This window comes from Aythya ferina (genome assembly GCF_964211825.1).
Source record: "Aythya ferina genome assembly, chromosome: 3".
Taxonomy (NCBI): Eukaryota; Metazoa; Chordata; class Aves; order Anseriformes; family Anatidae; genus Aythya; species Aythya ferina.
Window position 1 is genome coordinate 57,614,340 of NC_140298.1, and position 27,650 is coordinate 57,641,989.

Genomic DNA, 27,650 nt, shown 5'->3' on the forward strand with positions numbered 1-27,650 from the left:
CAGCTCCCTGGCTTAAACCCAAAATCAAAATGAACAACAAATAGAAAAACATATTTCTGACTGGCCATTTCATTTCTGAGAGTACTAACATCATAGGGGACACTTTCTCATATGGAATACAAACTTATACTGACCTACGAAAAAAATCCCAGCCACATAACTCATAGGTCTTTACAGTATGCAAAAGATTGACTACATCCTTAATTTGATACCCAAATCACTTATTTCCCCAGCCCATCTCAACAACAAGAAATTATCATCCTAAACAATTTCAAAGTTCTCAGGGAACAATCTGACCTAACTCCCCTCCCTCCCACACACACACTTCCCCACCCTACCCCTGCCCCCCTCCCCCCCCCAAAAAAAAAAAGAATGTGTTTCATCAAATTATAAAGAAAAATAGAAATTAAGACACACCTAAGATATTTTTTTTCTATCTCTCAGGCATGGCAGATGGATTGGACTGCATCTGCAGACATAGGAGAAGCATGTTTCAATACCACTATGGAACTGGCTGAGTGTACTTCTATACTACATTAGTGAATGACTGGCAGAACTGATGACTTGGTCCTGCCAAGTATTTAAAAAAAAAAAAAAAACATTACTAATGACTTTGACCCCAGCATTTGAATGAACCTGCAACTTCAACACTGAAGAGATGACAAAGGAAAGCTGGGGTGCCCTGTCTTTTCCAACATTTTGAATCCATATCTGGTTCTGTCTTTGGGCACAATGTAACAATCAAACAAAATTTTTGAAAATCATTCAAAGTAATTCTGACTATGGTCACCAGAGACTTCTTTTCACCTCTTGGCCACAAGAAGGAGAGTAAGACATTCTATAATTTATACAAATAGAAATGCAGTCTGGTAAGTGAAAGGTCCTTCCAGCCCAGTATCTTGTGCCACAAGTGGCAGACTTGATTTCTTCACACCTTCCTTTCCTCCCCAATACCTTTACATACCCACTCAAGTTATTTCCTTTCCCCTAAGAAATCCTCAGCTGCTTTATAGGAGCTGTTTCATGCCTTTGATCACCTCAGGCTGCCATGTTCATATCTCTTTTATTATTATGTCTTTCTTGAAATTATGGGACCAGGGCTACACAATTTAGGTGAGATATTGTCACATCTTGAATTTTAACACAGTAGTGTCTTTGGTTTTGTTTACAATCATTTCCTTTCTAATCTTTAATCTTTTATTTTCTTTTTCTGCTACTGTGTAAAGAACTGAAGTTTCCAAGGGAAAAAATACCCCCCCAAAAAAAGTTTCTTGGAGTCATAAAGGTTATTTTGATGCCTATAATTCCCATTTGCATCATTTTATGTTTATTATTTGTCTTTTTTTCCTACTTTTTAAATTTCATTTGTTGTGTTCATTTCATCATTCTCTTTTATCTTTCTGAAAAACTTCTGCCATGTTTTTGCAGAAGTATTCGATATCATCAAAAAATCTGTCACCACAGATTGGCCTTTCTAGATCTTTTATGAACCTTTACTTGCATATAGCCCTTCATACAGATCCCTGTGAAACACAGTGATAACCTGCAATGAGAAAACTGCTTATTATTTTGTTGTGCATATTTTGCTCACAGTCCATAACCAGATACTGATCTTTATGAGGACTCTTCCTCTTATATCATGACAGTTTAGTTTCTTAAAGAGCCTTTGGTGAGAAATCATCCTCTTTTGGAAACACAGACAAATTATATCAACAGGATGCCCTTTTATCTTTATGGTTGGTGATTGATTCCTGGGATATCAGCTTGGAAAATCTTTTGTTCTCATAGTTGTTAATTTCTTCAAAAGACTCTACTTGTTTTGTGAGGAATGACCTCTGTTCACTTTAACGATGTTGACTGTTCCCTGGTAAAACTACACTGATAAATTTGTCTAGTAACTCTATACTTACTAGAACTAGTATAGTTTTATCACTGTCATATATCAGTTTGATTTCTGAACATCAGGTTATTTTAAGCAGCTAGTTACACAATACATTAGTTATTCATTTATTTAACTCTTTTAGATGTTTTAACATTCTTGGGTAAATACCAAGAGGTCTGATGAAATCTGACAGTTTATTTTGTCCAGTTCTATAATGTCTTCTGCTGTCTCTTTGTTTTGAGACAAATCACCAATTTTTTCTCATGGTTTATACAGAGATTAAAAAAAAAAAAAAAAAAAAAAAAAAATGAACTTGATGTTCTCAAGTTCATTCTCTTACTTCTGGTAGCCTGCCACCCCTTTCCATATAGCTTTTTTAAACTACTAGCTGAAGTCTTTGTAGTGGGTTTACATGGAAAGGTTTTGGTAGTAGGGGGCTGCAGGAGTGGCTTCTGTGAGAAGAATCCAGAAGCTGCCCCATGTTAGATAGGGACAGTTTCAGCTGGCTCTAAAGGAACCCACTGCTTCCTAGAGTTGACCCAATAAGCAACGTTTGCATCTCTGGGAGAGAATATTTAATAAATGAAAATAAAAAATTTTGCTCTACTGCAGCTGGAAGAGTGAGGAGTGAGAAACAACCTTGCAGACACGAAGGTCAGTGCCAAAAGAGGGGGAAGAGCTGCTCCAGGTGCCAGAGCCAAAGTTCCCCTGTGGAGAAGACCATGGTGGAGAGTGGGTTGTCCCCATGCAGCCCATGGTGTACCATGGTGGAGCAGATTTCCATGCTGCAGCCTGTGGTGTACCACAGTGGAGTGGATCTGCCTTGAAGGAGGTTGTGGCTTGGGGAGAACCTCCACTGGAACCATGTCAGAGCAGTTCTTGAAGAGCTACTGCCTGTGGGAAGCCCATGTATGATCAGTTCAGGAAGGATGGCATCCTATGAGAGGGACCCCACATTGAAGCAAGGGAAGAGAGTGACCATGAAGAAGTGGCAGAGGCAAAGCTTGACTGATGGCAACCCCCATTCTCCTGTTCCCCTGCACCTTTTGGGGGAGGAGGTCAAATAGGGTGGATGGGGGGAAGGTGTATTTGGTTTCTTTCCTTTGTTTCTCACTTCTCTAGCTTGTTAGTAATAAGAAATAAATTTTGCTGTCTCCCTACTCTGAGTCTGCTTTGCCCATCACAATAATTGTTGAGTGATGTCCCTGTCCTTATCTCAACCCTTGAGCCCTTTCCATCATATTTACTCCCCCTTTCCCTTTGAGAAAGAATAGTGAGAGAGCAGCTGGGGTGGAACTCAGCTGCCCACCTGAGTAAAACCATCACAGTCTTGTAATAAGCAGATTCACCTGCAAGTCACCAGTGTTACATGTGCAAAATTTCACTGACATCTGTAAATATTTTCTCCTTATAACTCCTCCTTTTAACTTACTTCCAGTATTATTCTTCATTTTCATGCTTTTTTCTTTTCTATATCTAAATATTGCAGCAATTAATTTCTTGTCCTCATGTGCCATATCCATAGGCATACCATGTTATTGTCATAGGACATTCCGTGTTATATCATATCTATTCTACGTGTAATGTGGTATGTGGTTGTTATATAGGCCCCTCAGCCTTTATTTCTTTATTTTATGCTGTTCTATTAGGCTTGCTGTTTAGAGATGAAAAAAAAAAAAAAAAAAAAAAAAAAAAAAGCGAAATAAAAGCCTGTGTAACTGAAAGTGGTAATCAACATGTTTCTCTACTGCTACCTCACAGAACATGAGCAGCTATGACCAAACCTTGACACAAAAAAATAGTCTACATCAAGGATTGGACTGTCTCTGCACACAGTCTCAGTTGTGTAGTTATTAGGAGAAGAGATTTTGAAAGCTTGGGGATGGAAGGAGACACCAAATTCCTTTGATATCATAACTGAGAAATGGTATCTGGGAAACAGACGATTTCTGAGAAGAGAAGGCAGAAAGTTGCAAAGCTAGTGCAACTCCCCGAAATCAGAATAAAAGAAAGGGTGATGTAGAGAATGATCCATAAACAAGCTTGGAAAAGGATACTCTGTAAATCAAATTACCAGACAACATTTCTGATAAAAGAATGAAGATTCATATCAGCATGGGACAAGAAAGACAATGCAGTGGTAAACTTGAGAAGTGGGTACACATGTCAATGGGAAACCCCCAGGGCTTGGAAGACTGGAGCAAACATAATATCAACTCTGCTTTGGGAGATCAGGATAGCTGCAGGACCTGCCCATGTGGAAAAGGCATGAGTGCTTCATATACACAGATAGTCAGGCATATGGTTTTTATATATAACATATGGTATGTGTGTGGACTGTAATTAAAGTGAACCACTCTTATGAGTCAATATATGATCTCACATAAGTTCAATATGTAAAACATATGCTATTTAGGTATATATAGCAATTGAATATAACTTACATACATTTTTGTGATGCTTCATGGGCAAACATAATAGGAGACATTTGGATAATTGTGAATCCAAGGGGAAAGGATTTTTAAGCCAAAAGAACCCTGATGGAGTACACAACAGCAGCAATGATGGAAAAAAAAAAAAAAAAAAAAAAAAAAAAAAAAGAGCTTAGTGATAGTTAAACCACAGGGTGAGAGGAGGAGGAACAGGGGTACTCCTGTTTCCTAGCTTGGAGGACATAAGCCTATGGTGAGAAAAAGAAAAAAAGACAGCATATAGAATAATTTGCTGTGACAGATGGATGAGAAATAGCACAGAGCAAATACAAGAAAAGTAAAAACAAAATATGTAACAGGAAAAAAAAATAGAAGAATAAAAATACAGTGGGAATTAAAGTAAAAGAAATTTTATAAACGGGGAAGTAAAGAAAAATTAAATTCTAAAAATATTAAATAGTAAAACAAGGAGCACAGAAAAAAAAATAAGGCATTTGATTATTTTATTGATAACAACTAAATATATTAATACAGCTTGAAAAATAAAGCATCATTTTCTGTGTACTAACAAAGTACTATTAGACATTTTTTCTCAGCCTTTGTCACATCATGCCTCCTCCGGATGTTGAGATTATACATCATTAGGATCTATTCCGATGAAAGGCACTATGTAAATTTAAACTTATTAGCATAGTAATTGTGACATTTTCTCAAATGCATTGTGATTCACTCTAATTTATTTGTTATTTGAAATGATTTTCCAACTAATTTCTATAATTCTTCGTCTACAGTTCATTCATGGTTTATTGTGAAAAACTGAAATTCATAATCCATGCTATTTTGGTTGAAGAAATAATCACATTATTTTTTTTGTTTGCTGATTGGAGGACTGTGACTCTTACAATATGAAGTTTGGCCTATATATTTTCTTGATTATCAATTTAAAATCTGTTTATATCTAGCAGTCTATATTTTGCATATAAAACTGCTTTAGAAAATACTCTTACCAAGAAACTTGATTTTAAGAGTGGATATTGATGAAAAATGAATAAAATAGATATATCTACATAGTTAATGAAATTCATTTGAAGTTACAAATGAATGTTCACAGCATGTTTCCTCAAGCATTTGCCAGCTCTGGAAATAATTTTGGCCTAGGTTACACCCAGAAATATGTGTATACACCATGTTAAAACCAGATTTTAAATTCTTACTAATGTATGGGCAAAAAATTGAATTGCTAACACTTCTAATTAACTTTTTTTTTTTTTTTTAATATTAATATTCTAAAAAATAAATGTATAAGCTCTAGAAAACTAGTAACAAATGTTTCTGTGACTGTGAGCCTTTTTCTGAAATGTTGTTTTATTTGGAAAAAAAAAAACAAGTTCTGATATGAGAGACGAGTCATTAAGCCTAAATTAACAGAATTCCCCAAGTAACTTCTTTATTGTTACAGAAAGTTTGTGTCAAATGCTGGGATGAAAACATTGTTTGTGATTTTATCTTGCTTAGAAATATTGTGTGCTTTTAAACCTGTAATGAATAATTTTCTTTCCACCATGCAGATCTTAATTTGAACCTATAATATTGGTTAATCTCTAGTTCATATGGCACTCTGCCACGTCAATTCATGTTTCACCTAGAGGGAGATGAATCACAGAGTGGATACAGTAAAATTCATCCAGATACAGACTTAGCTGGGAATTTTAATGATATTCTTTTAATCAATTATTGGTGCATCACGTCAAATTTTTGGCCACTGTACCCATGGTCTAACGTTCACTTGAAGATGCGAGTTGTTTTAGCACACTTTCTTAATACTTTCTGTTTATGAATGCAGTTCTTGTCAGAGATTTTTTGTAGAATCAAAGATCTGAGACACCCACGTTTTGCTGTGAAATTGAAATTAGAGAAAAGCTGTCTGTAACTGTTAACAATTAGTAATTTAAATAAAATATGTTCACTATTTATATGTCTGTTGTCATTCTCTGTCTCCCCAAAACCCTAGGATATGGTGGCAGCCTTTCTTGTAAGTAGAATCCTGTGCTTTTCAAAGGTAGGGCATGATATAGCTAAGTTTGCTGTGAGAATAATGAAGACAGAAAGTTTTCTAATTCCATTAATTCATTTCATGTTTACTTGATATTTGTTGGGGAAAAAAAAAAAAAAAAAAAAAAAAAAGAGAGAGAGAGAGAGAGAGAGAGAAAATAATTGTTTAGGGGAATTAGTTACTCTTTTCAGCAGTAGTAAAGTCAGAGCAACTGTAAGAGTAGTACACTTTCCCTGAAAAATAGCTCAATCCTCATTTTGAAGATCAACAAGAAAAATAATTTGTCCAGTCTTCTGTTTCTCTGTTAGATTCCTAAAAAGCAGTAACTGTCATGATTTATGATTTTATGTAGGTAGCAGGCTTTGTGCTTGAATACATAACCAGTCATTCTAGATGTGTAAAATAATGTTTAGATTATTGAGCAGATGTTCTAGACAGGCACATAATAGAAGTGCATGATATTTCTGTATTGTCTGTCTATTCTGTAGCACATATAAATATTTTTCTACCATTCTGTATCCATCAGAAAATTAAATTCCACTGGAATGATAATCAGTTAACTAAGCAAGCAAATTCATGCAATATACACTGTATACTGGAGGTTCAATAACAAAAAGGTTAAAATAAGAAAGAGTTAAGGCTGGGAATGCAATTATGTACTGATTAAATCAGTGTTATTAATTCTTACTGGAAATTGAAGTTGTAATAAGATCTCTTAAACAACAACTCTTAATTTGAGATGAGAGTATGACTGGACTCTGAGATATATAAAAAATATTTTTTTTTCTGCTATTTTCAGTTTTTAACTAATAATTTATAATCTACTAGGAGTATAAATTGAGCATTTTGAAATACTGAGAAGTTCTCAATAGGGTATTGATTCAATAAACTTCAGCTAAATTTCAAGAAAGTTAACCTGTGTTTTTAACAGACAATTCAAGTTATAAAAACCATTAAATACATGTATGTATAATTTAAAATTATTCTAGTCACTAAACTGTACAAAATACTTCTGCTGGTTTGATGTCATTTTTACAACTGGGTACTTCAATTTTAAATGAAAACAAAACAAAACCTGAAAAAATACTGACATGAAGACAATCTGTTGAATCTTGCTGAGTCCTATTAACATCTCTGAAATCACACATGATATTCAGAGGGAAGAGGAAGAAGAAACAACACAGTTGTAGTTTACTACTATAAAAGCTTTCCTCATTGTTTTCCTTTCAAAGCAAATGCTTGCTAAGATTTAATTGGCTAGATATATATTAAAAAAAAAAAATATGTTGAACATCTATTATAGAACTCAACATGGTACTTAAGCATATATATTTAGATCTTTGCATCTGCTCCTAAGCCCCCACACATTCTTAGATGCAAAGAGACTTTAAAATCTGGTGGAAAGCCTTGAGCATCAGCTCATGTGACTAATTCAAAACATGTTCGAAATAGATAAGGAGTGGGCAGATCTAAGAATCTAAATACAGGAAGAAAGTGCAAAGAAAATGTGTAGGCAACTTCCCCTTGTGGTGAATTCTTAAAGATTATACATAGTGTACAGTAAATTACTTACTGAATTACGAATTAAACTAATCAGTTTTCATGTAGAAACTATCAAATTAAATATTAAGAAGGTACCATCTAACAAAGAGGACACTGACATACAAAATATAGTTTATAACTCCTCTTTGAACCAAGAGTATACTTCTTTGTATAGAATGTGCATTTTATTAAATGGCAGGTTAAAATATTACAATATTATAATGTATTCATTAAATAAATGGATTATAATACTTTCTCACTATAAAATGTATCACCAACAATCTGTTTCAACAGAAGAAAATAATTATTCTTGTGATTTACCCTATTCTCTGTTCAAGTAGGTAGCAAATCCTTTTCCACTTCTCTGTCTAGTATCTGAAATACTTTTCTTTGCCACCAGGGCAAGGAAAACACTTCTCAAAGATCAGTGTCACAGCACATTCTAATCCTTTTTTTAAACAACAGTGTTCTTGAGACTCTGATTATATATGCTTAGACCTCAAATGGAATAGTTCTTATTATGAGATCTGGTAGCATTTCAGGTGAGTATCATCTCACCCACACAATAAGGGGCAACAAATAGTTCAGTTTTTGTGCAAGGCACTGTAGGCACAAAATTACAGGATTGAGTGTATTAGCCACTTTTCATGCCCCGATTGGCTGAACATTGCTAAAGTGCTCTTTAATAAGTTCTCTTTTTATTTCTTCTGGTGTGAAAGGCTGGGCTACAAAGCCTGTCAGCTTTGTAGGTGGGAGCAGGCAATTAAGGTCTTTTTCACAAATACAAGCCCCTGTAAACTGAATATATTCTTCAGTGGGGCATTATGTTTATTGAATTTTACTTAAGTTGCTTTGAACTTGAACTTTGGTGTTAAATTATTTTCTTCTGCTATTTATTGGAATGATTTGTATGCAGACCTCCCACACACATCTAATACAATATACTTCACGTTTCACTGTGGGTTTTTTTGTTCAGTTAGGCAGAATTTTCATTCAGGTTTATGGCTAGAAATCTAGTTTTCACAGAGTTCTGGTGCTCCTGACAGGCCAGCTAACTGTGGAAAGGGAAAGAGCACTTCCACTTAGAGGCAGTAGGTATGCACCATCCTCCCATTGGAACATATATGTATAGTAACATATAGAAACATTTTCAGGTGGAATCTATTTCTTGGCACAATTCCTAAACATGGGTAATTCAGTCACTGCCTGTGATTCAAGCAAATATCTACCAGGAGAAACTTTACAGATATATCTTATCTGATCAACACTCAACCCAGGTGCAAAATTCTTCTAATTAAATTTAGATACCATGAAGATATCTGTGTCTGAGTTAGTCATCCTGGTTTCCCTTTCTAATTAATAGACATTCATCAGATCCAATCGAAGTATGATAGCTTAAACCTTACACTGGAAATACCTACCAGACGTGAAAGAAGAAGTTTGATCAGGATGGAAGAATTATTGGGAAAGCTTTTCTGGTAGAGGGAGAATTTTCAATTTTCATCAGCATGTGTGAAAGTGGAAGCTGGCAACAATGGAGGGAAATATGAAAGGAAAGAAAGAAATCTATTACACACAGGAGGGTAGTCAAGGTATATGAAGTTATGTACTGTGTTGAAATTCCTGGACTCATAAATGACCCAAAATAGTGATGCATGATAAGAAAACTGGAGTATTCCTCTGTTCTGTCTAATTTATTTTCTTCCTATATTTTACTTCCAGCTAAGTAAAATGCAGTTGGCTTGGCAAAAGCTGATATGTCTGACTCTTTTCATAACCAAACATCACAGAAGCAGTGAGCTGTGAGCCAGAGCTGTAACAGGGTGAATCTTCAGGGAAGTTTTCCTGGGAACTTTTAGATACCAACTAGTCTTGGAGAGCTAGAGCTCTGGATTCTCATTTCTATAAACTGGGAAAACAGACTTTGCCTATAAGTGTACTAAAGAGGCCATGAAATGCACAGGTCCTGGAATGTACTCAGAAGATTAAGGCTCAAGAACCCAAAAAAAATGAATGTTAAACCTAGTTAAACCTAAACCCAAACTACTGAACATTTAGCTGAAGTGCTCGGGCAGACTTTACTTGGCAGTGTGTTTGATCTGATGCCAATGTAATCCTCATTCTAATACAAGCACTCCTTTATAAATTTAAGTTTGTAATAGAGGATTTAGAATAAGGTAATAGTGAACTTAAAAAGCAACTTGATCTGATTACAAAAAAAAGTCCCATTTCACTAACAGTACCATTGTGTTCCTCTGCCTTAAAACATTTATCCTAGCTTTCATAGGCCAGAGTTCAAACAGTGACCAGCCCGTTCAATAGAAGAGAGCTATGCTGAGTGGAACAAAGCATTTAACAGACTACTAAAAAAATAGTAAAAAAATTTTTTGTACATCAAGGAAATAGTCCGTAATTGTGAGCATAATTAATGTCTGGATTTAACAGTTTTTCCTTGGAAGAGAAATCTCATGATTTTATTAATCTGAACTGAGTGATATGCTGGAGACAATAGTTGTGTTGTGGCAAAAAAAAATGAGCAAAATGATGTTATGCTTTTGTTAACATGTAATTTATACCACACCAGAAGCCAGACTCTTGGTCATATGTAAACTTGCATAATGCCATTGAACTCAATGAACCCTTGAAGATCTACAAAGATCTGATACAAAGAAATGGCATCATATGTACACTGATTGCGAGGTTATTAATTATGGAACAAATGCTTATACCTTCACTTGCATAGAATATCACTCTATTTCTTTTGAAGCTCTTGAGCTCTTCAGTGCATAGACTTTTGAAGCTGGCTTTACATTGGTCCTGAAGTTTTAACGGCTTTGTTACAATCTCTCATTCAGTCCTTGAATTCTCAGCCTATAATGAATTGTATGCCCTCAACACACTGCAACTACACGATTATACATGTAAGTACATACTCAGGAACTTAACCGTTGTGTTAAAATATACAAAATGCAAGTGTTGGATTAAGAGCATGTGTGAATACCATCACAGAAGCTGATCACACTTTCTCCTTTCAACACTTCTTTTTATCTGTATTTTTCTATAGTAATGTACGTTAAGTTATTCTGAGCTTTTGCAGGTGTAATTTTTGGAATTAAAACAAAAGGAATGGAAAACACTTTTTCTTTCTGGCAACAACATAATTATTTACCTTTCAGATATTGAGCAAATGTATATTTGTGTTGATCAGTACACTTTTTGTTTGTTTGTTGTTGTATACTACACTAATAACACTAGTAACTACTGTATAATTTTGTTGAAGTGAGCCACTTATGTGCTTACTAGAACAACAGCTTCAGAGGTATTTAGCAAAAAGATATAATTAAAAGTTAAATGAAACATATATATATTATATGTATATGTGTGTGAAAAGGGAGATTGCTATTCCATGTAGGTTGCTCTAGAAAGTTTAAGGACTTGACATAAATATGATATTAGTGTAGGAAAAGAGTTGGAACATAAAAACCTTGACCTGAATTTAGGACCAAAGTGCAAGAATTGTTTAAAAGACAAGGAAGTAGCATTCGTATAATTCAATCAACCTTAATATTAAAATAAAAATATATTTTAAAAAAAATAGTTCTTTTCAGACAGTCACCTGTCTGAAAATATTAATCACAACTGTAGTTAACAGCTGACCATTATGGCTGAAAGTTTGTTATGCTTCTATAACATACCTCCAAGACCAAATTTTTTAAGACTGCCCATGCAAGCTAGTGACACTCAGGAGCACAGTTTGCCTGTACGGGTGTTGCTCATCTTGGAAACAAGTAAGTTATGGCTCCAGGAGATGGAGTCAAGAACAGAGATGTGATATTTAAATCGCTGATTGGCATAATCATTTCTCATCACATTCTAATTTCTTTACTCTAGTTGTGTAATATTTTCCTACTGATTTGACACGTTATTTCAAATATATCCAATACCTTTCTTTTCATTTTTTCTTCATTCTTTGTTCTACCTTCTGCCTTTGCCACATTTACAGGATATGGACTATGACTCCCTGTAGCTAAATCCATTTCCATATGATCATGACTTGTGTCAAAAGCCTCTTAAAATGAAAAGCATTATAATTTGAAAGTCTTGTCAGTTCTCTTTCTAAGCAAAGGATACATTTCTTTGGCTTTGTTTTCAGAGGAAAATAAATAAAAATAAAAAATAAAAGGGATATAAAATAATTATAAATGAGTATGTTTCAAATATCACATTGATTTTTCCACAGTAAAAAAATGGCAGAGTACATTTCCATATGATAGATGTTAGTCATATAGCTGAAAGCAAATCTAGAAAGTGCTTGTATAAGCATGGTAGCAGCAGAACTTGGTTAAAAAAAAACTTCTTTGGGTGTGATTAATGAGACTCAGATGCCAAACTGGCTCCACAATAATTGCCTGCCCATGTGGCTTTTACCACAAGGCTCATATGAGACATGGGAACCCTGTACCATGGCTGGAACTGCACATGGCACAGCTACCAGTTGTCCAGAAATTAGTTCTCATTTTTTTATCCTTTGGTTCAAGTCAACAACAACTGAAAGTCAGCTTTGACGATACGTAAAGCTAAATGGGGAATGTGGGGACTGTCCAGATTTCAAGCTAAACATCACTGCTGCTTCTACAATTTGGCTTCATATTTGTTTGAAGCAATTTTTCCCTCATTTTATAGAGATGGTCTTATTGAATACGAAGGCCAGAGCTATACTGTGGGGTTTGGGAATACTCTATTGTGAGTGAAAGAAAGTTGAATATCATCTCTATCCTTTTTCTTTATCTCATATCCTGGTTTCCATGCAAAGATCTGTGTCTAAACAGATAGGAAGCCATGTTAAACTTTAACTTGTCAATGTTGTGGTGGTTTTACCCTACTAGGCAGCTAAACTCCATTACAACCACTCTCTCACTCCTTCTCCTCAATGGAAAAGAAGGAGAAAAAGGACTCAAAGGTTGAGATAGGAAGATCACTGAAAGCAGACTCAGCATAGGGAGATTAAAATAATATATTACCTATTACTAACAAGCTAGAGCACTGAGAAACTAAAAGCAAACTAAAAACAACCACCACCACCCCTCCCCTCCTCCCCTGCCCCCCACTATCACCACCATCTTCTATGTCCTCTCCCGAGTGGTGCAGAGAAATGGGGAATGGAGTCTGTGGTCAGTCCATGACACTCCACTGCTCCTTCATGATCACTCTCTTTCTTTGCTCCAAGTTGGGGTCCCTCCTGCAGGATTCTGTCCTTCCCAAATTGATCGTACATGGGCTTTCCACAGACGGTAGCTCTTCAAGAACTGCTCCGATATGGGTCGGTACCATGGAGTCGATACGTCAAGAGCAAACTGCTCCAACATGGATTCCCAAAAGGTGGGATCATCTGCTCCTGTGTGGGCACCTCTCCACAGGCTACAGCTCTGGCCACAGGAGCAGTCCTGTGGGGGCTCTCCATGGGCTGCAGCCTCCTTCGGGCCACATCCACCTGCTCCACGGGGGGCTCCTCCATGGGCTGCAGGGGGACAGCCTGCTTGCTCCACCAGGGACCTCTCCACATACTGCAGGGGAACTTCTACTCTGCCATCTGGAGCACCTCCTGACCTCCTTCTTCATTGACCTTGGTGTCTGCAGGACTGTTTCTCATTCCTCTCTCTCTCAGCTGCTGTTGCACAGCTGTTTTTTCCCTTTCTTAAATCTGCTCTCACAGAGGTGCAACCAGTGTCACATATTGGCTCAGCTCTGACCAGCAGCAGGTCCCTTTTGGAGCCAGCTGGAGCTGGCTCTGACATGGGGCAGCTCCTGGGCTCTTCTTACAGTGGCCACCCCTGCAGACTACCTGCTACCAAACCCTTGCCATGTAAACCCAGTATAGATGTTGATGTAATAGGGGACCAGCATTCCATGAGCCACTACATAGTATAGCTATCACACAGTATAAACACACCTGACCGGTGACTTTGCAAATAGATTAAAATAATCTTCTCAGCAGAATAAAGGAGTTGTAAAGGAAAGTAGTGTGGATCCAGTATTATGCTCTAAAGTCTCACCGTTGATTCAGAGTAGTTTCCTCATGCATATGTTTGCAATTTTCATCCTTTAAAGACAGCTTCATTGGTTATACTGGACAGGCATACAGCATTCATGCAAGTGTATGCAATTTGGGTTGTACTGAAATGGACTGTTTATGGATGATCAAAGTGAAAAAAGTAGTCTGATTATCTTCTCTCCACATTGCTTCTTGCTCAAACATTAAAAAAAATTAGAGCTCAAACATTAAAAAAAAGTAGAGCTGGAATTCTGGGTGAAGCATCCATGCTTTCCTTTTTAAGACATCAGTGGAATATCACAGCTTAAAATGGTAGATGACCCAAAAATTTCAGCATATTTCTTAGTCCTTCAAAGCTAAGATAATTAAGCTGCTCCTTCACCTTAAGAGCTTACTTCCTAAATGAAGAAGACTTTTCCGAAGAGATTCTTTAGGTTGGATGTTTGTTTCTGAACTATATATAGAGATCACATCCCACAGCAATATTTGAAATCACATGTGGAAACCAGCTGAAACAGCTGTCTCATACTTTAAAGACAGGCTATTAATATTTGTTAAGTGCCCCCCAACATGCAGGCATTCATCCTTTTCATAATTCTGTATCTTCAGATGCTTAAAACATAAGTGAAAATAAATATTATTTGTCTGCACAGGGAAATTACCCATTACAACTACAGTAGAATAAGTTCTTCCTATAAACTACAAGAATATCTATGTATTAAATTCTCCACTCCAGAATAAAATTGATTTAATATCAAAATATTTTTTCTGCTGAGATTTCTTTTGCTATTGGTAAGCTGGACAATTTTCTCTTTCCAGTTTTTCTGTTTAAACAGGAATATCCACTTGGACATTTTAATTATATAAATAGAAAAAATAATTAAATAAAAAGGTCAAATATTGCCTGTGTTGTTATTACATTTCTGTTAAAACAAACACTATTTATTTGTTCATATATGGTCCAATTCATGTGATATTATTAGTTATTTCTACAGTGACAGAGATCATGTAATGTAGCAGTCAGTTACTGCATATAGCATACTGAATACTGCAGAAAACATAAATTTGTTGATTTTTTTTTGTTGTTGAATTTTTTTGTTTGACAAATTTGTTGAAAGAATTTTGTTCACAATAATCCTGCACTTTCTAACGAAATGGAACTATCATTTAATCTCTGGCTTCAATAAAATGACTACTTATGCATATGTAAATAAGAGACTTTATTCTGTAAACTGGAAAGTCTGTAGTTTGCTCCAGTAAGATACAATGTTTATTTCACTGCTAAAGTTATATTTGCTGAAGAGACTATGTATTGGAATTCAGTAGACACCTTTCTTATATTTGAAAAAAAAAAAAAAAAAAGTTTGGGTCACATCATACTTTTGCTATTATATCTAGGCTTTCTCACTCTGCTGGTCAATATTATAAGTTAAATGAGGAGTGTTGACTAATTTGTATTTTCTGTCTTTTGTCAGCTTCATATCAGATGCTTATCATAATCCAAACATTTAGTATGGACCATAATCATTTAAGACATGTAAATTTCTATGACTGGAACCATAATATACCTATAATATGAAGTACATTATGCAACATAAATTTAAACAGCTGATGAGTTTTTGTCTTCCACCATTTCCTTTATTGTCATTTATTAGACATACTCACACAAGGGGAGAGAGACCTATGTTAAATTAATATTAGCCATAAGTGAAATAAATAAATTGAGAAGGAAAGAGGAATGAAAATTTCTCAGGAAAGTCCAGTGTCCATAATCTTCATTTCTGAGCTCCATGTTTGAAAGTAAACCAAAGTAGATACTTATATGTACAGATATTTCTTATATAATACTGAAGTAATATCAGCAACTTAAAACACCTCCAAAAATCTGTTACAGTTAATCATCCCAAAGCCTTTCTTTATATTATTTTTTTATTTTTTGTTCACAGTGACAAAAAATGAGTGTAAAACAGAGGCAGAGGATTGGGTCAAGAAGAGATTGAGCTATCACAACAGTATTTCAGAGAAAGGATATCAAAAAGTAGCATCAATATGATACTTGATCTAAATAAGTTATTTTTATATTTGTGAGCTTAAGCAGCAAAAGATCACTCCTATCTACTGCGAAGGCCCTGTCTCCTCTGTCCATAGCCTCTCTAAACCCAGGATTTCTCTGCAATAACCAGGGAAATTATTCCCAAACACAGTTGCCAGAGGATCATTCTTCACCCTGGGTGACAGACATGGGTCCCAGACCTGTTTCTTAGGGAGCTTGAACCACATGTTAATGATCTATAACAAATCACTAATCCTTGCTATCAGTCAGTACTCCCTTCAAACCAAGTGGAGGTACCAAACTCAATGTTAATAAGCTCAATATTAACACTCAAAAAAAGCAAACAGAATTGCTTTACTATCATGAACTCATAAGATTAATAGTTTTGGTATTGGTGTTATAGGATATTTGAACTATAACTAACTTCTCCTCTTGAAGCTCAATTTTTGTGTGTGTATTTCTGTGTAGGATCTAAATATTTATCAGACCACTGATGGTGTAAGAGAGTGACTCTGCACCTTATAATAGCACTCAAGTAGGACTACAGAAAACTGGTCCCCAAGCTTTAAGCTAATGCTAAAATATTTTAGTGAAAGAGTGTATCTCTTGTAAGATGAAAAATTGAAAAATTGGATACCAGAAGTGTAATAAAACAGAGCATTTATCATGTGAACTTTGACATGAAAAAGCAATAAAATAGGTATCTACTAAATCCTTGCTGCTAAAATTTTGGTAGTCATTCTGATGTCTTCCAACAGAAACCAGAGTATGTATTCAAGCTTTAAGCACCTATGAAAAGGCAGGAGAGGGGGAGGAAGAATGAATACCACAAGCATTTGAATGTCAGGCTTAGTTGCCTGAAGAGGTATTTATGTGCCTAAACTCTCCTTGTGAATCTAGGTCTTTAATGTTTAATGTGGATTTTACTGATTGCTAGAGTGAGATGAATAATTTACAATTAGCAATGCATTCATCCAGCCTAGCTTATTCTGCTTGTAGAATGTGCAAGAGTAAATCTAGATTTCCCTGAATTTATTTGCTTTATTCCCTTAGATAAATTGCAAACTTCTTCTGTCAGAGATTTGGCCATCACAATAGAATTCTGAGGTTCATGAATTAAAGTGGAAGAGTTCTGACTGTTCAGAGCATTTTTTTTCTGATATATGAGCATGGTTTCTAACAGGTTTTGAAACTCTTGGGGCAGTGCAGTAGATTTAAAAATAAAAAAAAATAAAAATAAAAATAATAAAAATAAAAATAAAAATAAAAATAAAAATAAAAATAAAAATAAAAATAAAAATAAAAATAAAAATAAAAATAAAAATAAATAAAACAAAACAAAATAAAATAAAATAATAAAATAAAATGAAATAAAAAGGAATTTTAAAACACTTTAAGTTTTGTCATTTTTTAGCCACATAGCTTTTCACAGATTCATAGCCACCAAAATTAGATTATTATGGAATATATTTCCTGAAAATTGAACTAAATGTATTTTTTCTTTTACTATGTTGCAAAGTCTTTACATGTAAAATTCCTATGTTCTTGAAGGGGGAGGGGAGGGCTGGACACAAAGTCTAGTATATGGCTTTTAATTGCTTGTGCTTTGTTACGTAGCACATCTTCATTCTCTTGCACAGTTAATTTTCTTAATTTACACAGGCACTGCAACAGTGAAAAAAATTGTGTGAAGCCGCTGCTAATGGTCTGTGGATGGTGTTGCTACCTCCTTGTCTGGAGAAGTCACCCATTTTCAGTGATGATGTTGAATGCAGCTGTTGCTCATCTCCAGAAGTGATATGTGTCTCTGATTCTGCTTTTATATCTCAAGACATCAAGCTTTCACCACAGCAGGTAGTGTTTATACAGTTGAAGGGTCTGCAGTCTCTCAAGAGCTTACACTAAATCCCTAATAATAAAAAAGATATTTTTGAATCAGTGTTGCACTCAGATTTGATGCTTCTGTGTTTCCTTTATACAGCAATAAATGTCACCTGTTGTGTAAAATGGTGCAAAAGAAGCCTGTCAGGCTTAGTGGAAAGCATTTGGAAAAAAAAAAAAAAATCTCAATCAAAATTGCACAAAAGATATTTTACAGTATTTCTCTAGCTCTTAATGATTAAATAACTAACTTGTTAAACAGTTGCTATGCAGTTGCCATTCACTGTTTGTTTGGCAGTTTAAGGCACCTAAAATGCTTCAGCACAAAATGTTAATCTTTTATTAACAAGTTTTTTATGTGTCATTAATTACATATACTAAAAAAAAAAAAAAAAAATCTTCGGGATAAATATTTTGATAAAAGTCCGGTATTGTCACTGCCGTGTGCTCTATGACAACAGTCCACTAGAACTCTACAGTACCAACTGCACTGTAGGAGCAGGAATACACTAAATGTCCATCTAGTTTTTATAGTACTACTAATTTTGTTTTAATTTCTTATTTGGATAGTTTCATTAAGTTAATACATAATTCCTTTTGGGTGGAGAGGTTTGTACTGCCTGTGATTTCAAACAAGAAACCTATCAGAATCAGAAATCAGATCTTTGTTTCTTTTAACACGTCAGTGGGCTTATCTTCTGCGCTATTTCATTGCACCTAAGTCATGGCAGAAAGAGCATTCTCCTCTATAAATGTCTGTGCAAAGACCCTCTTCACTCCAAGAAGTTTATAGAAGCTCTGAAAACATAAGAGAATTTTAATATACAAGTTTTGCATATATTATGGCAGTATATTTTGATGTTAAGCCACTGGGAAATAAGATAGAGGTCAGTATTGTGTAATAAGTAATCCAAAATATATAGTAACTAAATTGTTTCCTCAGCAATGTTAAAGTATCTTTTGATGATCAGCTTTTAATAGCACTTACATCTTATATACTATTCAGCCTGCATAACAGTACCAGATTTAAATTTCGTTTTCTTGTTAGCTTTATTTTTTTAAGTTCATTTTTTATAGAATTATGTACCTAGTACTTTAATATTAAAGTTCCCTTCAACATAAAATAATGTTTAAAAATCTCTAAAATACTTTTCTGTATTTAAAATAAAGATAAAATAAAAATAAATAATATTCTTATTTATGTTTACTTCTGCAAAATGGTTTAGATGGAAGAAGTTTACTTAATATATTTATTTAACTTGGATCTTTTCATAACTTTAGTTTAGAATGATACTCATAAAAGATAGGTGGTGCTTAAACTTTCTGTATGGATTTTGACTCAAGAGGACAAGCTAAATTACTCTCTTACTGTCAACATCGTTTCAATGACAATGTGTCTCAAGAGGACACATTCAATGGAATCCCAAAGTCAATTGCAATCTTCTTCATTTCTGTTTATAAGAATACTCTCATATAGTGCTTTTACAAAGTGGTTTCATTTTTAATCCAATTTATAGTCTAATGTAAATAAAATATATTTGTGCTTTTGAACATGTAAACTTTGGAAAACCATAGTTGCTACAACAGGGAACTAACCAAACATAAGAAAAGTAATCACTCCTCAAAAATCTCTGCAGATTGTAGTTTCCCCACAGTTTATGGTCAAATAGTACAAAAAGAGGACATTTAAATTTCTTATGCTGAAGTTTAATGTTCTTATTACAAAAAAACATATTTATCAAGCTTAGATAAGTCCTTATGAGACAGATTAAGAATGATGTGTTAAAGATAGTCACCTCCTCAATCCCTAACCCTCACTTGAAAAACAGTCTGCCAACAAACTCAACAGGCTTTATTACTATTATTATTATTATTATTATTATTATCATCATCATCATCATCATCATCATCATCATCATTGGCAAAAAACTCTTGAAATTGACATAAACTTGAAAGATTTTGCAAATATTTTCACCAAAGAAGATCTACTGTATCTCCATGAAATATAACATCAGATACTTTATTTAGATACTATATTAGTATCTAAATTTAGATACTATATTAGTATCTAAATAGATACTTTATTAGAGCTTATTGCTCTAAGCTTCAGACCCTTATATTCCTCATGTTTTCTTAAGAGGTAGGTTTTAATTTCTAATGGTCATTGCTGCTAGGTAATATAATTGACTTCCTGCCAAACTATAGATCCTGGTCATACATAATAAATAAATAAATAAATAAATAAATAAAAACACTAGTAAATCAAGATTAAATTTCAATGTAGTTCAACCTACATAGTACCAAAATCCCATGGGAAAATCTGGTGATGTTGGGATTTTTTCTACTTTGGATGGTGAGATTAGGTATGTTGCTATAATGATGAGCTTGTTTTCAAGGAAAAATGGAAAAGAATCACTCTTTTCTGAGCACCCTTTTCTAATCATGGCCTGGAGACATCATTAAGGAGAATTAGACAACTGTGTGCTGAATGCTTTCCCATCAGCTTTCATGATTTACTTAAGTCTCTCCTGACTGTAGTCTCTCATAAAACTTAAATCAGTAATTTTTCAATATACAAAAAAAAAAAAAAAAAAAAATTTACTTGTTTGCTTTAAAAGTAGGAATTCAGGGGTGGGAGTAGCCTTGTTATCCAGGGTTGGATAGATAGGCCCTTTCTGCATCACCTTAGTGCTCTACATAGCATCTACATTGCAGGTTTACATTCCTGTGTTCAGCACCTGAAAATAATTAAGTAGCCTCGTATCTGCCAGTATTTAAATATTTCCCATCTAGTTGTACTCCTTTTAATAGTGTTTATGTACTGCTGGCACTGGTGAGTGAACCTAGGAGGAAGTCTAGACAACCACTGAAATGAAACATGTAAGTTTCCAGGGACCGATCTGCCTAAGTGGGTCTCCAAGATACTAGTTGAGGCAAAGAATGATGTCTTGTCATTAAGATCTCTAGACACTCAAAGTTGCTTTCTGAAATTGTACACCTCCAAATGAAGGTCATGTGGGCACTTGAATATCTTCACTATCCCAATTGCATTTAACATTTTTGCCTTGCTATTGAACATTCTGGAGCCAGCCCTGTGAATATGTACTTGACAAAACACATTTCATTCCAGCATAGCCACTGGCTCTGGTGGCATCTCTTGTTTGATTAATCATTTAATCCAAGAGAAGGAGATTGGCAAATCAGACCAAAATAGTGGCAGGAATAAGAAATGCTTGTAACAAAAAAGAATATGGAAAATAAGAACAGAATCTGCTCTTGCTGCTTCATGAGTAGGAATGTACACTTTTAATCCATTTGAATGTTTTCTAGGAAGATTGACATATAAATTCAGAATAGACTGTGGTATTGTATGCCTAAAAAAAAAATATGTAATGTTTCAAGCATCAGTTAGTTTTTCTAAGCTATTTTTAAAGACTCTGTAAATCTGCAAAATAATGTCTGTGCTATAGAAGGAGAAAAATACATAACACACATGTTAATTTCATTTCACATAGTCTGTGTATCATGACAATTTTTCGTAAATAATATAGACAAGTCCAGAAAAAATCAGGATAATCTGCTGTTTGTGTTAAGTAAATTTATGTGTATTTACACTATATTTACACTATTCTTTCATTATCCAGAAATCAATTAAATTAAACTCATATTCAAGATCCACTATACGGAGAAATTATAGAATCAAAAAAGTTCCAATAATTTAATACATGCAGACAACTTGATCTATATGAGTATGACCTTTTCTTTAAAATTGTTTTTCTTTTTAGAAGGCTTAGCATTTGAAATTTTATATTCCTAATTCTTACTAAAGTTCAATAGCTATATATAAAAAAATAATCAGATTGCTTATTATTAGTAGATTTACCTCTAAATAAGCATCTTTTAATTTTATTATTAAATAAAAATTTTAGTATTAATGTTAGAGGAGTGCAAATAGATATGAATGGCCAATTTACAAAGATATTTCTAGGGTTAGTTAATTTTGACATAAGACCTGGGATCACTTTACAAGCAGCTTTTTCCCATGGGCTAGTGAAGATATGAAATATCATGCTTAATTGCTGTGTAAATAAGACACCATCACAAATTTCTCAGAGTATGTTTTCACAGAATAAATATGTAAATTTTTAATACATAATTTGTCATTGGATTAAACCTATTTGTTATTTGTCAGTTTCAGGGAGAAAACATCTTCAGAGTACCATGTGGAGCATGTAGAGCTTATTTAATTTAAATCTGGAATTACTCCAACACCCTTCTGTGGCTAGTCCAGACTTCAGGACAATAGGGAAGATACTGGCACAGGTGGAGATGGTGAATGAAGGGTAGATTGTTACAGAGTTAATATGCAGAAAAGTGTTATTCTTATTTTTTTTAAATCAACAGGTTACGTGGCAGTAATGGAAGAAAATGAATGTCAACAGCCTCTCTGTGGAATGCACTGGAGGCTTGCAGGCATGAAGGAGAGAATGCTTTGAAGAGACAGCTCCTCAGCAGTTGGGCCTTTTGAAAGGCATTTTCAGGATTAAGCCCGAAAGGCTTTGTGTACCTGAAAAAAAATGCCATGGATAAAGTGCATTGAGTGGGGTGTAAACTTTTCTCACATTTGTTTGAGACTCCTGTGGCCACCATCAACTGGCAAGCTACCAAGTGTGGTTGTTTAGATGTAGAAGAGACACTGAGGTATGCAGATGTTGAGCAATCACCGATAAAGATCAGGTTAGCTGTAGAGGGAAAAATCCCAGTAGCCTAGCACAGTATCTCCATAACACAAGACTAATTTCAACCTAGAAAGTTAAACATTTCCAGAGAAGACAAACAGTACAGAAAAACAAAATGGGATCAGGAGATTAAAAGAACAATGCTGAAAACAAGTGCATAGAAACCAGGACTTCAATGAATGGCTTGATTCTGACTTTTCTTTTTTTTTTTTTTTTTTTTTTTTTTTTTTAATAGTACAAGCTTCAGAGTAGCTACAACAGCTTATAGAGTAGCTTCAGTTTCAACTTATCCTTAGGGCTACTATATCCTGTTTACATTTATGATCAGCTAAAATACCAACAGCAGCAACCACCACAGTATTACCTCTCATAGTATTTATGGGAGGCTTATTGTTTTGGAAGCAAGCCACTACACACTCATATTCACCCTGTTTGTCTCCCAAAGCTATAGGGTGAGCAAGCAGGCACAAATTATCCGTATCTTTGATACATCTCTGGTATCTTGTATCTGCTGAAGAAACGAAGAGACCTCATGTAGAAAGGCAGTTCAAATAGAAAGCCAGCCTGCTTACTTGCCTGCATTGCTTCAGGTCAGGAGACATGAGTTGTTCTGGCTTATTCAGGTGGAAAAGGTTAATAAAGAAGAGTACTGTGCTGCCAGAATATACAAGAGGAAAAACAGAAGGATAGAGAGAAAGGAGACACCAGCTCAGCATTGACAGAGTACCAACACTTCGGCAGATAGAGGGTAAAAAACAAAGTGTTCCAGTTGTGGCATAGAAGATGTTGCTGGAGGGGCTGCAGGTAATTAATAATGGGAATAGGGAGGTAAATAGAAAGTTTCAATCAGCCAAAAAAACGTGATTTCTGCTTTGCACATCTTCAGTCTGTGCACAGAAGGAAAGCACTGCAGGGCCCTGTAATATTTCCTAGAGGCTCTGACAGACTGCGATTTACTCCGCTTTCTTGTTTTGCAGAGGAAACGGAGAAAACCTAGGAACCGTTATTAATGTTGTTTTTTAATGTATTAATGCATCAAGGATTGTTAATACTCACCTGGAAAGGGACTATCATTACTCAGAAGAGCTTACAACCTAGCAATATAATCTTGAGAGCATGTTTTCATAGACCTGGACACTCTTCATTCTCTCAGCCTGACACTTTCAATTTCCCTCCCTTAAACATCCATTTTTCCAAGTCTGTTTCTGAAATAATTTGTTGTTATGCTGTTGTCAATCAATTGTCATATTGCTACCAACTGTAACCAAGCAATTAGTCAGGTCCATAAGAGGACCTTATCATGTCTCTAGAACCAAGGTTGAAGAATAGGCTTCTGCCTTTAATGAATGAACAATGAAGAATAGGCTTCTGCCTTTAATGAATGAACAATGAATCCATCTAGTCTGTTTTATTCTTAAACGAAGATCTGTTTTACTGAAATTTATTTTAACTGTAGTTCATTACTGAATATCATAAAAAGAAATAATAAAAAGATACAACATGCTATTTTCCCCTAAAGTGATGTTAAAACACATCCTATTGTATTTATAAACTTTTTAGGCAATAACTTTATAATCAAACAGCTGCTGCAACAATGAATTTTATCTTTAGAATCTCAGTTAGTGATTTCTTTTAAAAATAATGATATTATCTTTTGTAATACTAAATAATTTAATCTACAAATAGCTACACAATATAGATGTTCCACTGAAACAAAAGGATGGTGCTGGCACAAGGACAAATTGATAAAAACTGATCATGAATAAGTTTAGGCTGGAAATTGGAAGAAGTTTTCTAACCATCTGTGGACCGTCATTCAAAAACAGCCTTCCAAGGGGGGAAAAAAAAGTAGTGGAGGCAAAGAAGCATTTCTTTTCTGGAAGAATTTGATTCCTGCTGTCTCAGCAAATGTTTCTTTTGAAGACATATGCTCTTCAGTGTTCTTGCTCAGTTTGGGAGGGGCTTTGAATACTTTTTTTTTTTTTCTTTTCTTCCACAATTATTTTGTCCTTGACATTGCAAATCTGCACATAAGAACAGCTCCCTTTAACATCACTTCCACAAGACTTTGGGGTTTTAAACATTTTGCCATGAAGAACTGGGGATCTCTTCCTAAATTCCATGACATGTTTTTAAAAATATCACATGAAATAAACAACATGTTTGTGCCTGAAATAAGTTTGTTCTCAGAGCTTTCACTCTTCACTACTCATTCTAGATCATTCCCAGATTTTTATATGTCTCTTAATTCTAGTGGAAGCTCCTATTTTTAGAAACAAAAATATTGAAGGTTATTTCCACATAATTTTGTTATCCAGTCCTATAGATGAACAAGTCTTCCCTTCACTCCATTGTTTTCCCATGTCACCCTGTATTTATAAAGCATTTGAATTTATTACTTCTTGCTGTTTTCTGTAATAACAAAAAAAGCTTGTATTTGTGCTACCTGTCATATCATTGACATTCCTCCTCATTTTGCTTGTTTCTTTTTTTTTTTTTTTCTCTATTTTTCCTTGTTTTGTTGTGCTCTATGTCTTCTTCAAGGACCACAGCATGTTTTTTTGGTTGTTCGTCTGCATAAGTGTCAGGTGCCTGACTGCATGTCCTATTTACCTTCCATTGCTGCTCCAAAAGGTATTTAATTTTTAATGAGAAAGTCTTTGAACAAGACTGTTTATCATTATGAAAAAATGGCTGTACTGCTTTCTCTCATTACTCAGTCTTTCAGAATATATATTCCTAGAATATTTGCCAGGCTTTTCTGATCATCTGCCTGATGATCAATCAGGCAACCTGCCTGTTGCCCCTACTACAGAGACAGAAAATCATACATCTCACACAGTCACTAAATATCTGATTGGGAGAGGCTATAACTTCCACTTTTAGGAGACTTTAGACCTACTGAAGATGCGTTAATGCTCTTACTGTCTAAATGATATGTTAAAGTTCCTTTGAAGCCACTCAGCTCAGTCTTCTCTGAGAAAGCTTGAAAACATTATAAGCACTTGGAGTTCAAACTTTCTCTTCACCTCTCCATTTATAAAAAGCCTACCACAAACTCCTCCCATACAGACACATGCATATGCAAGAACTCATGCAAAATCCACAGGCATACTGTACATCTACAGGTTACTACAGTTTTATCACCTTGCTCATTTGGAGTGCATTATTTCAGGAATAAAACATTACTGTGAGCAAGAGATTCATACATAGAATTACAGATTACTAGTGATTATATTAAAATATCAACAAAACTCATTTTATATCTATGTTCTGCTACAGGCTTTATTGTGACCCTTGACAAGACAGCATTTCTTTTCTCCCACAGAAGAGGTCCTTTGCAAAGATATAAGAAGGATGGGTTATATCAACGTGTTATATAAACAGGGAAACTCATACCCAGGATCACAGAGTCTTTCTCTGAAATAGAAAATTCTGCTGATTATTTTCCTAGATAACATCTTTTCTAGATCGGAGTTAGACAACTGAAAAAAATTTTTAGACACCCGCTTAAAATTATTTCAATGTTTCCTTTCTCCTGGCTCATTTATACTCTTACTAGTATTATGCGTAACACAAAATAATTTTTATTTTTTATTCAGAAAATAGAACCTTTTAAAAAGACAAAAAGTATATTGTAGGTTGTCACCTTTTCTGTACTTTTTTTTTACCTTTTTTTTTTTTTTTTACTTTTTCTGTAGCCATTCTGAATGCAAGCTTTCTGCAGTCCATGGCACACAAGGCTAGTTATCTGACTTTGAATCAATTTGGCTATTATTTATAAAGAGGTTGATAGATTTTGCCTTTCCTTCAAACAAAAACAACTTCATTTGCAAATGGAAATATTTGCAGATATATAGATTTTCTGAAACAACAAAAAGATATGGTTATTTATTAGCAAATATATATATATGGATACATTACACTACTATATATATATATGGATACATTACACTGCATACACTAGAGAAAGTATTCAGCTTCTGCTTCAAAATAATAATGTTACGTCAATTAGAAAGTTCTTGCAATACCAAAATTCAGAGGCTTCCTAGACCCTACCATAGTGTTCCTACTTCAGTATTATCAGAGCACCAACAGATGTAATGCATCTTATTATGCATTGACAGCTTACACCCTAATGGCTCTGATGGAGCTGTTATGATGTATTGTGTCATATCCTAATAGGGATATAGTGCTAAAAACAGCTGTATCTTGACAAGCTCCACACAAACCAGGTCTGAAGGATCTATCACTCTGTATGCTGGCAGTGTATATAAGCTAAAAAAGTTTGTATAAAATGAAAAATTAAGTGCTCAGGAGAGGTCTACTTGAGTAATAATAATACTTTGCTATCTAGACTCCTCTGTCTGAAGATCTTGAAAGACTTTGATTAATTGAGCTTTACCGATACCTTTGTGAGCTAGGAAATGTTTTAATATCCACCATCTCACACCGAGGTACAGATATGTTCTGGGACTTGTCAAGGTCACCCTGAAAGTCTGTGACATGAAAGTCAGTGTTCCAGTCTTCAGCCCTAAGCCTTAGGCAAAGAGTTCATTTTCTGCTATTGTTTAGAAATATTACCAAACCTGAATTGCACCCAGTTATCATGTCATTCAAAGACCATTTAGTAATGCAAATTCACACTAATTCTAGTGCTAATTCTTCAGCACTACCAGGGAATAAAACTAATGTCTTTGCCCTTGCCTTTCCTTGATTCCATTCATTAAATCCAGACTGGTGATATTATTTGCATGTAATTTTTGGAATTTAATTTTGAGTCAGGGTGAGAGCAAAAGAGAGATTTTTGTATTCTCCTGCAGGTTGGCTCAGAGATGTCACAAGACTGTGCCTTTACATAATTTAATGCAGTTAGTGTGACTGTAGAAAGAACTGCAGGACCATAAAATATAAAAATATTGAGACAGTACAGGTGCAAAGCAAAATGAGATTCTCGTCCTGTACAATCTTTTACTTTTCCCATGGGAGCAGAAGCTTTGAGCCTTTAAGCTCAGG

The 27,650-nt window shown here is 34.7% G+C and overlaps 1 long non-coding RNA gene across 1 annotated transcript in view; it reads right to left on the minus strand.

Moving 5' to 3' along the window:
- The window catches only part of LOC311435175, a 190,140-nt gene that overhangs the window by 138,028 nt on the left and 24,462 nt on the right, over nt 1-27,650 (minus strand). The window contains exon 2 of the long non-coding RNA XR_014691975.1: nt 17,741-17,923. This is a non-coding gene — a long non-coding RNA (uncharacterized lncRNA). The remainder of the gene's footprint in view (nt 1-17,740; nt 17,924-27,650) is intronic.